The 15,049-nt window shown below is 43.3% G+C and overlaps 1 pseudogene; it reads right to left on the minus strand.

Annotated features, from left to right (window-relative positions):
- The window catches only part of LOC110315142, an 11,913-nt pseudogene extending 10,495 nt beyond the window's left edge, over positions 1-1,418 (minus strand).
- Positions 1,419-15,049: the final 13,631 nt, after the last annotated feature.

Raw genomic sequence — 15,049 nt, forward strand, 5'->3', positions numbered from 1 at the left:
CAACAACAAAAATGACAAGAACAAAAGAAGAAAAATACAAGCAAACACACACCTCCTAAGTATACCTAGTTCCTTGGGTTTCAGTTGATTTCTGATATAATTTGGACAGCCACGAGTAATTATGAAACTGTTGCTTAATGGACACAGTGAACTGTCCTGGGAGAAGGGAGAATCCTCTGGAGAGTCCCTCTCTCATGTTGAGTCAGGACACTGTGGAGATCTCTTTCTATCTTTGATGCACATCAGTGTAAGCATTCCAGCTGCTCCCTGCTGAGGAGGAGGCCTCAGGAAGTTAGGAGCTACAATGTAAGAAGCAGAAAGATTTGGCAAGGTCCTCTCTTACTGGAGTGCAGCAATGTCTCCTTTCTAAGGCCCAGGCATATATGAAGCCTTTCTATGCACTCCCCTAGCAGGTAAGTCCTCCAACTTTCTGACATGCCTCCCAGAAACTCCTCACCATTTGAGTTACCTTTTCCTGTGCATTCCAAGAGCTCAGGTTTTTGTTCAGGATGATGTAATCATAGCCATAGTAAGTGAACTGATAGTTACCAACAAGAAAGCTCCCATCATTTGCCACATTGCAGCCATACATTTCCTGTATAGTGTGATATTTTGCCCCACTCCCATTCAGTCTCTCATCACTGTAAGGCTCCTCCCCCTACTGGGATTTTGTCCCCAACTAAACTCCTAAAAATGTCACAGTTTGTGGTTCTTTCCTGTCAAAAGTTCCCAGGGATCCCTTCCACTATGGCTGAATCTCTGATTTGGGAAACTAGAGTGGAGTTATTGGGCCAGCCAAGAGGACACTGAGGAATCAACCTCAGGCTTGAGATGACTCATTATCCAATCTGTGTTCATAGTAATCCACCATGAACTGAAGAACTCATTGGTCTGTGACAAGTATAGGACTTGTGTTTTCTCCTTCTCCCAATATTCAGGTGGCTCCTGCTCCATCTAAGCAGCCCAAAGTTTCATCCTTGAAGTGGGTTCTTTGCTGTTGAATTGCTGAAAATGTATAGAGTCTACATAGATGACCTGGATGCCCTGGGCCTCCAACATGCCAGGCTCAAAAATCACAATGTTAAAAGTCTGCAGCCAGTGTGAGTCTGTGGGTGGGGTACATTGAATCCCTGACTCTTCAGCCTGGATCAAAGCAGGTTGGTAAGGAGCAGATCAGGGGTGGTGCTGTGTCTGTGAACCTGAGATGCAGGAGAGGGTCAGGGATGATCCAGCTAGGGGATCAGGGAATGTCTGGTTAGGCAAGGGAGAAGATGCAGAGATGATGATTCCAGGTGCTGCGTCCAACTCCCCAAAAGGCCCAGTCCCTTCAAGCCCTGCAATAACCTGCACAATACTGGGTTCAGGGCCAAGGCTACCAAGAAGAGGAGAAGGAGTTTGCAGGGTCCATGGTTTCTCATTATGTGACATGAATGAAGACTCAATCAGGGTTGGTATTTCTTGACTCTGTAACCCTGATATGGCTGATGCTGATTGGCGTCTCTTAGATTTTCCAAAGGTATTGATGTAGACCTGATGGGTTAGGTCTTAGAAAGATTAATTCCTGGGTGTGTAGGGGGATTCTAGAGTCCTGCTACCCATCTTGCACCCAGTTCTGCATTCTGGTATCCTGGCATCCATTCCTAAGATCAAGTTTGTCCTCTGTTCCAGGTCACACATCCTGGAGTCATTGTCCAGAGGCCAGTAAGTCAGTAATTATCAAACGTTTCAGTTTCAGAATCTTTGCACATGCTTAGACTTTGTTTATCCTTCTATGGTGACTGTGCTTGTATTGATTATAGAAATTCATACTATCATGGTAGGAATTGGAGGTTTCAAGTGTTTTGATTCAATGTAGATACTAATAACTAATTGCATGTAAGTTGAATAAAAATAGTAAAAACTATTTTCCAATATAAATTAGTGCTGTCAGAAAACTTTTCGGATATTTAACATTTCAGGGAGTTCTGATTTTCATCTTCCCTTCCACAGTTCATAGTAATTTTTGTCTTCCTTTTTGCAGTTTTTTTATATTTGAAACACAGAAAAATTCATTTTCACAAATATAATTTAGGAGAAACAATCTCAAGACTCCATTTTATTTGTATGTATTTTTGTGTGTCTCTGTGTGATTGCAAGGAGCAGGTACTCATATGTTTGAGAAGAGGTCGTAGGAAACTCTGGATCTGGAGTTAAGGAACATGTGACCTGATAGACTCAAGTGCTGGGAAATCAACTCTGGTCTTCTGCAGGATCGTCAAGAACCCTTCACATTAATTAACTTTTGAAACAGCATCTCAGTATGCAGCCTGGCTGGCCTGGAAGTGTGTATGTAGACCAGGCTTGCCTAACAATCATACATCCATCTGGTACTGGCTCCAAATTGCTGGGATTAAAGGAACTTGCCAACCAAGTGGGCTAATTGTAAATTTTCCTCATGGGTAAGTCACTAAATGGGCACAGGTGGTCCTTGCTCAAGGTTGTCCACACTAAGGACATCAAACATCATTGAGTCCCTCATTATTGGCTGCATTCATATCCAGAGGAAAATCTTGCCCACTGAATGAATGCTAAGTTGTTGAATGTTATTTTGAAGTAGGACATTCTTTGACCAAGTTCTTTCAGTACAAATTGTCACAATCTTTGGAAGCATTAAGGAGCCCCTAAGTTGACTGTGATGAATTCTTGTACTCAAAATCACTAACATTATCTTGGGAACCTAGATATTATCTTTGTTGTAGTCAACTTGGTAAGGTATCAGTTGTCAATGAATGGACTTTTTTTATGTTGTGGGAGGAACAATACATTTCTAACTGTATTGTAAAGGAGTTCAGGCTGGTCATGACAAAGAGCTATACCAGCCCAGTGTGGCAGCAGATGCAGGTTCAACATTTTGGAGAAATAGTTGTTACTTAGTCAGACCCTTTATTGAACTGTCTGGAATGAGATCCACTACCTGTAAATGAGGAGAGTGTAGATTGGCTGCTGTAGAGTTCTGTGAACTTTGCAAAAACCTCTGTTCATGTCATTTGCAGTGATGCAACTCTGAGTTCAGTACTGGGTGATCACAATTCAGTCCTGGTCTGATGCTTTGCACCCAAGGCAGAGAATACTGATATGAGATATCAGGTTTCACCACTCTGCAGCTTATGATTTGCTTGGAATTGAGTTTTCCCTCTTGGGCGTCTTGGTACAAGCTTGAGCAACTCCCTAGTGATCACCTGTTTTGTTTTCTGCTCTCTTATTAATGTTTTTTCCCACTGATGTTGGCATATGTGACTTAGTGGATTATCCAAAGCAGTTGTTTTCAACCTTCAAAATGCTGGAAATATTTAATACAGTTACTTATATTGTGGTGACCTACACCCATAAAATTACCTTTTTGCCACTTTATAACTGTCATTTTGTGTTTTAATCACAATGTAAGTATTTTTGGATACAGAGGTTTGCCAAAGCAGTTGTGAACCACAATTAGAGATCCAATGATCTAAAGGGCAGTGGTTAGGCCATTGTTGAGAGCTAGGTAATAGTTAATTGTGTGAATCTATGGAATCCTTATTTCTCTTTGATTCTATTAATTTGACATGGATTTCATGAACTTGAGGCTATATAGTGTGTCTTCATAGCAATAGAAAATCTAAGACAGTGTAAAATATTATTTAATACTAAAAGTACGCTCTAACAGAATTCTTCTAATGTAGCAGGACATGGTGGTTCATGCCTGTAATGCTACCCATTGGGAAGCAGAAGAGTTTAAGCATGCTTGAATTAGGGTGATTTATTTCTTAAAGAGCATAAACAATGAAAAGATTTCATGTAGCAATTAAATACTACCTGCCTACAAATCTCATCTTAAATGTTACTGCAATCTCTTCTCCATACAGATAAGTAGACACACTTCATATTGTCTCAAGTGAGCTACATGTCATGGCACACCCAAATGAACTCGGCACTTTGGGAGGTTCAGGCAGGAGGATCAGTTCAAGACTACAGTGGAGGGGAAAACACAGGGTCATTCTGATGGAATCTCCAGAGAATGAACTGGGGAAATTTACACAACAGCTGTCAGAGGAGGTGAACAATTGCCAAAAATCTCTAGATTATTCACAAAGAAATACAGTTGTAATTCAGTAAAAATGAGTTTACATATTGATGGTGTTTTCTAAGCCAGCCTCAGTTGACAGAGAGAGATGGCTGGAAAACAGACAAAGGTCACTGTAGGGAGGGCTCAGTGCTCAGGGATGTTTGGGTTCCTCCCTTGATAATGTAGTGCTGATCAAAGACATATTTTTGGACACAGTCAGAGAACAATTGCAGAGTGAAAATCCAGGAGCTTTTGGAGTCACATGGGCAAGTGGAAAACTGTAAAAATTCCCCTATGGCACATTCAAATACAAGGCAGCTCTCATGTAAGGAAAAGCACAGGGAATAATTTCACATATCTGTGTATGGTAACTCAATGATGAGCTTATCACATGCTCAAATTGTCCCTGTCCTGAGAGTCAGGATAACACACGACATCTTCCTATGACTCCCCCCAAGTCACACACAAGTCTCCTCAGGGTCACATCTTCATATAGCTTTGACAGGAGCCTCTACATCCTAATCCTTGTCTTGACTGGGATCTAGCAAAAATGAGCTGAGGAAACCCGACAGGAAATGGAGCAGGGAATGTCAGCTTTAGCACCTCCATAGGCTCCTGCCTCTTCTACCACAAATTCCAGGGAATCAGGCCTCACAGGACTTATTGTTGGCCTGAGCATAGATTCCTCATATTTCATCTTTGGAAGTAAAACATTTTATGAAAGGACTGCGAGGCACCTGATTCATGGAGATCCAGTGGCGTCCCCTAGCTCTTATCTCAGAGAAGTTTTGAGATGTATAAGTGTAGACCCAGAGAAGCATGTGAAAACAGAATGCAAGACTGTATGTTAAGAGGAACAACTGTCCTCCTGGATGTTTTTTACCACTGGGGCCTTCTCCACAATCTCTGCTGGGAGTCAGGCCTGTATTACCTCCATCATAAGAATAATGAATCCATCAATGATTTCATTTACAATAGAGTAAATCTCCATACACAGGCCCCAGCAGTAAGCCCCTATGTGTGCAAACCACTTTCCTCTTATGGGGCAGGTCATACAAATACCTCAGGCTTGAAATCCCCGGGACACTGGAACTCAGAACCTGCCCCCTTCTTACCTTTACTCCTCCTCTTCCATGACAGAAACATCACCACAGCTTGGATAACCACAGCTTTAAGAAGAAGGGCAAGAACAGTTGCCTCGATGGGGGTCAATAGCTGATGTTCCCATCCCTCTGTCAGCTGAGGGTGAGCTCAGCAGTGAGCATGCCAGGTTCCAGCACTTCAGGGTGACATCACCTGCAGTACTGACCTGATGTGTCTTGTGTGTCTTTGGGTAAGTCTAATGAGAAAAAACTGGAAAGTTCAGTCATTTTACATTTTGGGATAGAGGAAGGCACAGACTTTACAGAGCAGCTTCAACTTATCATCTGGATACTCCATTCCTTGAAACATTTTTGAATTATCATGAACCAACACAGAGGAGGAGACTTCAGGTCTCTCTCTGGGAAATACAGATGGCTGGGTCTGGGTTGGCGATTCAGAGACACAGCCACCCTGGAGTCAGAACTCGAAGGGCATTGTGTTTGGTCAGAGATCAGACCTTGGAGATGTCATGGTTCACCCTGGAATGTACATTGAAAGGAAAGGCTGGGTGACAGACAGGCTAATAGACACTTACTTGGTATAATGGTGAACCCTTTGGTGAGTCCTTCTCATACTGAAACTGAAACCCCTGGAACCCTCATCCCCCTTTGATAAAAGACCGAATCAATACTTAAGGTTATCACAGGGTCCCTCTTATCTGTAAGCAGAGACATCTCATACAGTCTTCAACCTTGTGTGGAGCATCTCCATGCACTTGGGTGGGACTCTCCACCTACTTCCCTCCTGGTAACTAACTTCAGCTGTATGCCAAGTCACCCTAGTCTCTCTGGTACCTGAGCATCTTAGCAGTCTTGCTTCCTTCAGTGTAGGAGCTTATGCTCTCCTTCAGGGTGAGGTATCTGTGACTAGGGCAGGCACACTCAAAGCACTTATGGAAAGCACCCCTTTTTTTTGACAATTCACAGCCATGCACATTCTTCAGTGTATGATATCCTAGTCCTGCCATTGAGGTCAGAATTGCTGCCTGCCAGTGCCACACCCAAAGTCAAACTTGACTCCACACCATTAAGCCTTTTCAACCCTTCACTGTAGCTAAAGCCCATTGAGGTCTCCATGTCCCTCCAGGTTCCAGTGTATCTGTGGTTCAATTTGATGGAGCCTTACATGTAATGGGTGACATTGGTCTGTCTGTGGGAAGATGGAAGAGTCCTGTCTTCTGAATTAAGATCATTCACCTGAAGAGCTTTGGGGTTTAGAAGCTGAGAAATTTTCTCATTTTTTCTTTGGAATCCCTTGTGACTTTCAGGAAACTCTGAGTCTTTCCCCACCAAAACTATGCCCTTCATTATCCATGAAGGACCTCAGTGGCTCAGTCCTGTTTCTGTGGAATTCCACAAACTGAATTCTGCCCACATAACATCTACATGAGGCCAACACTTGACAAGAGTGATTGTAAGCCTGGGGATATTTAGTGGTAAGACCTCATTCTCTTCCCAGAACACCTTTGTTGAGGTTTGAACCAGGAGGAGAACAGGAGGCTCTGAGCATGACTGAGAAGAGAACTCAGAAGGTGCCCCCAAAAAGTGGAGCAGGGAGGATGTGGTAGGGCAAATGGAGACATAGCTTCTCTATGTCTCATCCTCAATTCTTTCTGCAGAGTCTCGTGACACCACCTACTTCAGGGTCATTAGCCCTGCAATTTGAGGAGCTGAGTAGACAAGATGGAGGGCACATGGTGTCATAGTCATCATCCTGTGTGATAGTCAGAGTGTGAGTCCCCAGTGACAATGACAGAGACTTTAGCTGGTTGAGTGTTAGAAAGATTAAATCCTGGGAACAACATTTCCAGAGCCCTGCTTCCTTAATTAACCCAGCTCTTGGGCCTGGTATCCTGGGAGTAGTGTCTGGGGATGAGTTACTTTGCCTTGTTCCTTGCCTTCTGCTTCTCTTCACAATATACTCTGGCTCCAATCCCAGAAGCAGGTATCATAGACAGAATCAAAGTAGGCATGGGGAAATGAGGACTATGTCTACTCCTGGTCCTTGATCCTGGTATCCCTGTAGTCTTATTCATTGTGCCACAATGTCATGTTGCTTTCTTGACTGGTCCAGGCCATCTGTGCAAAGCCTTGGCTTCCTGGATTACAAGGATCCAGGGGAGATAAAGGGGATGTGAGTTGGCTGTTCTGTCCATCGTCATGGAGACTGTGTTCAGAGGGCCTAGATTAGAAGCAGCATGAGCAAAGCCTTGGCTTCCTGGATTACAAGGATCCAGGGGAGATAAAGGGGATGAGAGTTGGCTGTTCTGTCCATGGTCATGGAGACTGTGTTCAGAGGGCCTAGATTAGAAGCAGCATGAGCAAAGCCTTGGCTTCCTGGATTACAAGGATCCAGGGGAGATAAAGGGGATGCGAGTTGGCTGTTCTGTCCATGGTCATGGAGACTGTGTTCAGAGGGCCTAGATTAGAAGCAGCATGAGCTGAGAATGAAAAAGTGATACTGGTAGGGCTTTCATCACCCCTAGCCCAGAAATCTGCTCACTATCTCCCATGCCACCAGTATGATCCCTACATTAACCTCCAGCCTTAGGTATAGCATAGTCCTCCTTAAATCTAGGGTAGACCTAAAAGACAGAGACTCTCTACCCTGTGAATTCAATGGTCATATTCCACAGTTCAGAGTGAGAACCCAGACATCCTGCCCCTTGTCCCCAGCTTGGGTCCTATGCAGATTTAGACTCACCTTGTCATATCCATGACCACATGCCCATCGTTCCTTGGTTCTGATATGAAATTGGTGCCTAATTGTGGTGCCCAAGTTTGTGTTGTGGCATGGGGAGGCTCCCGTGGCTGGGTAGCTGTGGCCTGGGCAGGACTTGGAGATAGGAAGCAGCAGGAATGCTGGATGAGGAGGACTTCCTGTTCCTGACCTGCCCCCTCCCTTCTGACTACCCACGGTGTAAGATTGTCTGTGCCTCAGACGATTTCCTCCCTTGCACAAAGACTTGATGCTGTACCCCAGGTATGCTGGGGGCTCTAGAATTTGCTGGTCAAGGTCTCTTATCTTGAAGCAAGTAGGATGTCCCTCTTGTACAAATGGAAGAGACAATCCCTCCATATTCCTGCTCCAGATTCACCTGTAGGCAGCCACAGCCTGCTTCTGAGATTTAGACCTCAGCAAGTGTTGGGGAGTCTGTCACTTGCCTGGCCATGTTCCAGGCTCTGGGATCCAGCAAAAGAAAGTAGACAAAATTGTCTTCCTGGGTTTGGAGAGTTGAATTAGTGGCTACTATAGCTTGTTGAGATAGCTGTGTTCCCATGTTCAGTTCCAAGCACTTCCAATAGGTGGCTCACAAACACCTGTTGCTCCAGTTCCAGGGATATCCAGTATGTCAGGTGTTACTGTGTACATCCTCATACATACATGGACATACATGTAAAAAAGAATAAAATTTAATCTTAAAACAAAGTGGGCTCACAATCAAGTTTTCTGTTAGTTGTGAAGTTTACAGATAGGCTCTGTAATAGTCTGAATGAGAAATGCTCTCTATAGGCTCAATTTTTTGAAAACCTGTTCTCCAGTTGGTTTTATCTCTAGGGGACATTCTAGGTCATCATGACTGAAGTCCAGTTGGATTTAGTGTCCTGCAAATCTTCCCCCACAGCATACTCAGTGAGGCCACAGTTCCTTTCCCATTTCTTGTCTCTTCAGTTGACATATTTTGGATGGATGGCCAAGCCTAGTTTCTTCAGGGCTGCCAGACAGCAAGCTTTCTTTGACCTTAACAACCAGGGTGACAATACTACAGAGACTCCTGCAGTCCAGGGCCTCCAAAGACCTCATGGCATTGAAATGGAATTTTTCTGTATATGTCATATGATGCAGACTTACCTGATGTTTTGCCAAGGGAAGACCTGTGGCAGGACACGTGCTGTTTGGAGGGAGAATAAACAAGACTCAATGGACAGTGATGGTGCACTTGCATAGGTAGCTTTTTCAATACTTCTTTGGTCTCATTTCTTCAACTTTGATGATCTTTGCTTTGTTGAGAGAAGCATGGCTGGTGAGGGCGAGGGCTAGGAGGAGATGAGGGAAGGGAAACTAAAGTGGGATACATTATAGGAGAGAATAAATTAATAAATGAATGAATAAATATGTAGATGAAATGATATATCTTGTTGCAAATAAATACTTCATGTGGGAAAAAGATTATGACATTTTAGGAAAATGATTGAAACAATCATTCTGAGTGAGGGAATCCAAACCCAGAAAAAGTGAATATTGGATGTTTCCGTCATTTGTGGACATTAGCTTTGATGATTGATATATCTGAGTTTCATTTATAATACCTGCAGAGCTTAGGAAGCTAGGGAGTGGATGGGCAGGGGCAGGCTCCAGGAAACAGAAATAGAATGGTAGGCAGGAAGGAAGCAGACTATGAAGAGTTCATTGATGCTTCAGGTTCACAGTTAAACAACCTTGAACAACCCCACCTGTGCCAATTTATTGAAGTATCCAGGTAAAGTTCCACAGTGAGCAAGTGTGGGAACTCATGCCTTTAATTCCAGCACACTGAGTTAAGGTGCAGGTGTATTAGTCAGTGTTGGATGTCAGCTGGGTTTACATAGCTAGTTCCAGGCCAGCCAGGGATACATGGTGAGACTCTGAAACAAACAAACAGAAAAAAAACCCTACACTCCTCTGAAGATGTTCATGAAAACAAATCCTCTTTGATCCAGGGAGAGGACTCAGAAGTTTGAAGCACTGTTTCCTCTTATGTATTCTGATCCCAGATCACAAGTTGCTGAAACATCATGGTTTCTGTCGCCCTCTCTGGCCATTAAAGGCAACTGTAATACTGGCAAACAAACACAAAGTGGAGGTGGGGGACTGAAAAAATGAACGTGCACATATTATCCCTCTGACATATTTCTGTGAACATGTACATTCCTGATTTTCAAAATAGCCAGAAATCTAAGCAAGGATATACTAATGGAAAAGGTGAGGACATGCACAAAAGTTAACATTCTTGTCATTATTTACCATATCATGGTAATTTGGAAAATAGCTATTTTTCTCTTGAAATAGTCTGCATACAATCAGATAATAAAACCTTCATAAAGCAAATGTCTCAAAATTCTGAGTTTTTTTTTCTGAGACAGGGCTTCTAAGTATAGCCCTGGCTCTGATGGAATTCATTCTGTAGACCAGGCTGGCCTCAAACTCAGAAATCCACCTGCCTCTGCCTCCCAAGTGCTGGGATTAAAGGCATGTGCCACCACTGCCCAGCAATTCTGAGTTATTTACATTGCAAATAGGGATTGATACCCACAAAAGTATTTACTATTGAAATCCATATTTCTCTTTTCTTTCTTTGTAAAGTATTTATTTATTTATTTATTTATTTATTTATTTATTTACATTCCAAATGCTGTTCCCTCTTTCTGTCCTCCCTTGAAGAGTTCTTCCCAAAGCCTCCACTCCCCTTTGCTTCTGAGAAGGCAGCGCTCGGCTACTTATGTACTGGGGGCCTTGGGCCAACCAGTGTATGATCTTTAGTTGGTGGCTCAGTCTTCAGGAGCTTGCAAGTGTCCAGGTATGTTGAGCTTTTGGGGCCTTGGGCCAACCAGTGTATGATCTTTACTTGGTGGTTCAGTCTTCAGGAGCTCGCAAGTGTCCAGGTATGTTGAGCTTTTGGGGCCTTGGGCCAACCAGTGTATGATCTTTACTTGGTGGTTCAGTCTTCAGGAGCTCACAAGTGTCCAGGTATGTTGAGCTTTTGGTCTTCCTGTGGGTTTGCCATCTCTTTGAAGGCCTTCAACCCTTCCCCTAACTTTTCCATAGGTGACCCTGATCTCTGTCCAATGTTTGTTTAACATGGGTATCTGCATCTGTCTCAGACAGCTGCTGGGTAGAGCTTCCCAGAGGGCTACTATTCTAGGTTCCTTTCTGCAAGCATAACATAACATCATTAATAGTGTGAGAGATTGGTACCTGCCCATGGGATAGATCTCAAAATTGACCAGTCACTGGTTGGCCATTCCTTTAGACTCTGCTCCATCATTGTCCCTGCATTTGTCTTAGGACCAATTTTGGATCATAAGTCTTGTAGGTAGTTTGGTGTCCCCACTCTCCCACTGAGTGTTCCGTCTGTCTACTGGAAGTGGTCTCTTCAGTTTCCATATCCCCACTGTTGAGCATTTGGCTAAGGCAATCTGCCTTGACTCCTGGGAGCCTCCCTTATCTTGGGTCTCTGGGACTTCCTAGAGAATCCCCCAGCTCCAGCAGCTGCAGATTTCCATTTATTCTACTGGACCTTAGGGCCTCTCTTCTGTCTCTCCCCATGCCTGGTCCTGCCCACCCCTTCCCATCTCCCTGTCTTCTCTCACCCAGATCTCTTGCTCTCTCTGCCTCCCATGACTATTTAGTTCCCTCTTCTAAGTAGAATTTAAGCATCCTCACTTGAACTTTCTCTCTTGTTTAACTTCTTTGTGTGTGTGTGTGTGTGTGTGTGTGTGTGTGTGTGTGTGTGTGTGTGTGATATCATGGGTATTCTGAACTTTTTAGCTAATATCCACTTATCAGAGAGTACATACCATGCATGTCCTTCTGTGTCAGGGTTACCTCACTCAGGATGATATTTTCCAGTTCCATTTGCTTAGTGTTTGCTTGTGAAATTCTTGATGTTCTTGTTTAAATAGCTGAATAGTATTCCTTGGATATATTTTCTGTATCCATTCTTTGGTTGATGGACATCTGGGTTGCTTTCAGTTTCTGGCTATTATGGCTAAAGCTTCTATGAATGTATTGGAGCACATGTCCTTGGGGTATGGTGGAGAATCTTTTGGGTATACACCCAGGAGCAGTTTAACTGGGTCTTCCGGTGTTTCCAGCTTTCTGAGAAACTGCCAGATAGGTTTCCAGAGTGATTTTCCAAGTTTGCACTCCTACCAGCAATGGAGGAGTGTTCCCCTTTCACCACATCCTCACCAGTATGGGCTGTTACTTGAGTTTTTGATCTTAGCCATTTTGAAAATTCCTATAATTTCTAGGCTAGAATACAGATCCTGATGTCAAAGCATTTAGGAAGTGCTGACTCCCTGGCATCTAGGCTCGATTTACAAAGATGTTGTTATAAGGACCATGAGGACAGACATCAGGTTAAAGCAATGTGTCCCCAGTCACTGCTCTAGGATAACAGCCCCAGCATTGGATCTTAGGCGGGGAATCAGGACACTAGAGATGCTGCTCCCAGGAGCTAATTTTCCATTACCCAACAAAACAGATCCCTACCACTCACATTGGGAAGTTTTAGGGAAAACATTCAGCCTCACTGTGATCTAGATTACAAGTTAAAATGAGAGCAGTGCAGACTCAGCATTGACCCAGCAGTCATGGTGATGACACTTTGCCTCTCTTCCTGAAGCCAGTGGCTGCCTTGGCTGTGGGTGCTCTTATTCCTGCCCACCCTGAACCACCTTGCAGTATGCTGAAGAAATATCTTCTCTTCCATGTCCCACATAAATGTGACAGCAGACCCAAGAGGAAGTGCAGGGTACAGAGGGAAAATACTCTGCAGAGGTGAGCCAGGGTGCAAGGTAAGAAGCTTCTTTGCTCTTTCCCAATCAGACCCTCCTGCTACCTCAGCCAGGCAGGACCCTGCCCTGCTCCTCTCCTGTTTTTGTCACCTTCTGGGTTCCAGCAGAATCTGTCTACCATCATTTGCCAACTCTAGGCTCACAATCTCTGTGTTCCTCTACATCTTACTATACAGATCTGGGCTTCTAAAGATTGAGGTAATTATTTTTAGCTAAATTAGCAACATTTATTTTGTGGTTTCACCCAGTGAGGGAGAGAGTACTAGGATACAGTCTGTGATGGTTTGAATATCCTAGATCTAGGGAGTGTTGCTATTGAGAGGTGTGGTCTTTTTTGAGTAGGTATGGCTTTGTTGGAGGAAGTATGTCACTATTGGAGTGGGCTTTTAGACCCTTCTCCTAGTCACATGGAAGCTAGTCTTCTCCTGTTTGTCTTTGGAACAAGATGTAGAATTCTCTGCTCATTCTCCAGATCCATGCCTGGCAGTATGCTGCCATGTTTTCTGTTTTGATGAAAATGTTTGAAACTGTAAGCCAGACTCAATTAAATGTTGTTCTTCATAAGAGTTGCCTTGATAATAGAGTCTCTTTATAGCAGTAAAACCCAAACTAAGGCACAGCCAGAGGTTTAGATGGTGGAGAAAGAATAATGGAAGCAGTGCAGGCAGAAAGTTCTGCAGCTCCTGTCTTATTCAGGATTTCTCTTCCTGCACAAAAATCATGATAAACAAGAAGCAATTTGGCGGGATAGAAGGGTTTATTTACTTACACTTCCATACTGCTTTTCATAAACAAAGAAAGTCAGGACAGAAATTCACAAAGGGCAAGAACTTGGAGGCATATGTTGATGCAGAGACCATGGAGGGGTGCTGCTTACTAGCTTGCTTTCCCTGGCTTGCTCAACTTGCTTTCTTATAGAACTGAGGATCACCAGCCCAGGGATGGCACCGATCACAATAGGCTTGGCCCTCTCACCCTTGATCACTAATTGAGAAAATGCCTTACAACTGGATCTCATGGAGGCATTCCTTCAAGGGAGGCTCCTTTCTCTTCGATAACTCCAGCTAGTGTCATGCTGATACACAAAACCAGCCAGTACAGCTCACATCACTGAATGTACTTGAGGATCATGCTCCACTATGCCAAACAAAGGCAGGATCCAGAGGGACCTGGGTCATTATGCAAGATGAAGAGCCATCCTCATGGGCGTCTCAAGCAGGGAAGAGGAGGGGGGCAGCATTTGGGATGTAAATAAATAAAATAATTAATTCATAAAATAACATCCTCAAGCATGGGACCACAGCACCTCAGGTTCCAGGCTCATGCTAATCTACCGTATCTGTGTATCTACTAATATAGACTCCATTCATCCAAATGGAGTGAAAGACATGCCTGGAACCTTCACAAAAGGAAAGTTCCCTAAGTAAACAATATCTGTCCAAAGGTGAAACCTGCAGCCTCTGCCACACAGGGTAGGTAGATAACTTCATCCTCTCACCAAGTAGGTGTTTGCTACATATTTTAGAACGCTATGATATTTCTACTATTATATAAAGTGTCCCTTTTAAACCCTTCTGCAGCCCACCACAACAAAAATAAACACTAAGCTCTCAGGAGAACATTTCCAATTTGAATCCATGACCATAACCTTAACCACTTCAAATGCTTACAGATTTCTCTGGTGAAATTTGTAGTAATATTAACAAGTGAGATTTGATAAGGTTTACTTACAAGTATGAACAAGGAAAGACTTCTGAACTTAACAAAATTCTCCTTTTTAAAAGTAAATGAAATGGGGCTGGAGAGATAGCTCAAAAGTTAAGAGTACTGACTGCTATTTCAGACGTCCTGGGTTCAATTCCACATGGTGGCTCACAATCATCTGTAAAGGGATCCAATGCCCTCTTTTTTTTTTGGTGTGTCTCACGATAGCTAGAGTAAACACATCTACATTAAATAAATAATAAATAATTTTGAAAACCTTAAAAAAGTAAAATCCACAACATCCACCCTGTGAACAAGACTCACCCAAGATCATAGATAAAGCACTCTATAAATTCCATGATTTTTCACATTACAGACTTAGGTAGCATCTGTGTCAGCCTACAGACATATCCAAGGTCAAAATCTCCATTTATAGGGTAGTGACCAATGTTTTTTTTAAATTAATTATTTATGTATTTACTTATATGAGTACACTATAGCTATCCTCAGACACACCAGTAGAGGACATCTGACCCCATTACAGATGGTTTTGAGCCACCAT

Source organism: Mus pahari, unplaced genomic scaffold (genome assembly GCF_900095145.1).
Source record: "Mus pahari unplaced genomic scaffold, PAHARI_EIJ_v1.1 scaffold_7343_1, whole genome shotgun sequence".
NCBI lineage: Eukaryota > Metazoa > Chordata > Mammalia > Rodentia > Muridae > Mus > Mus pahari.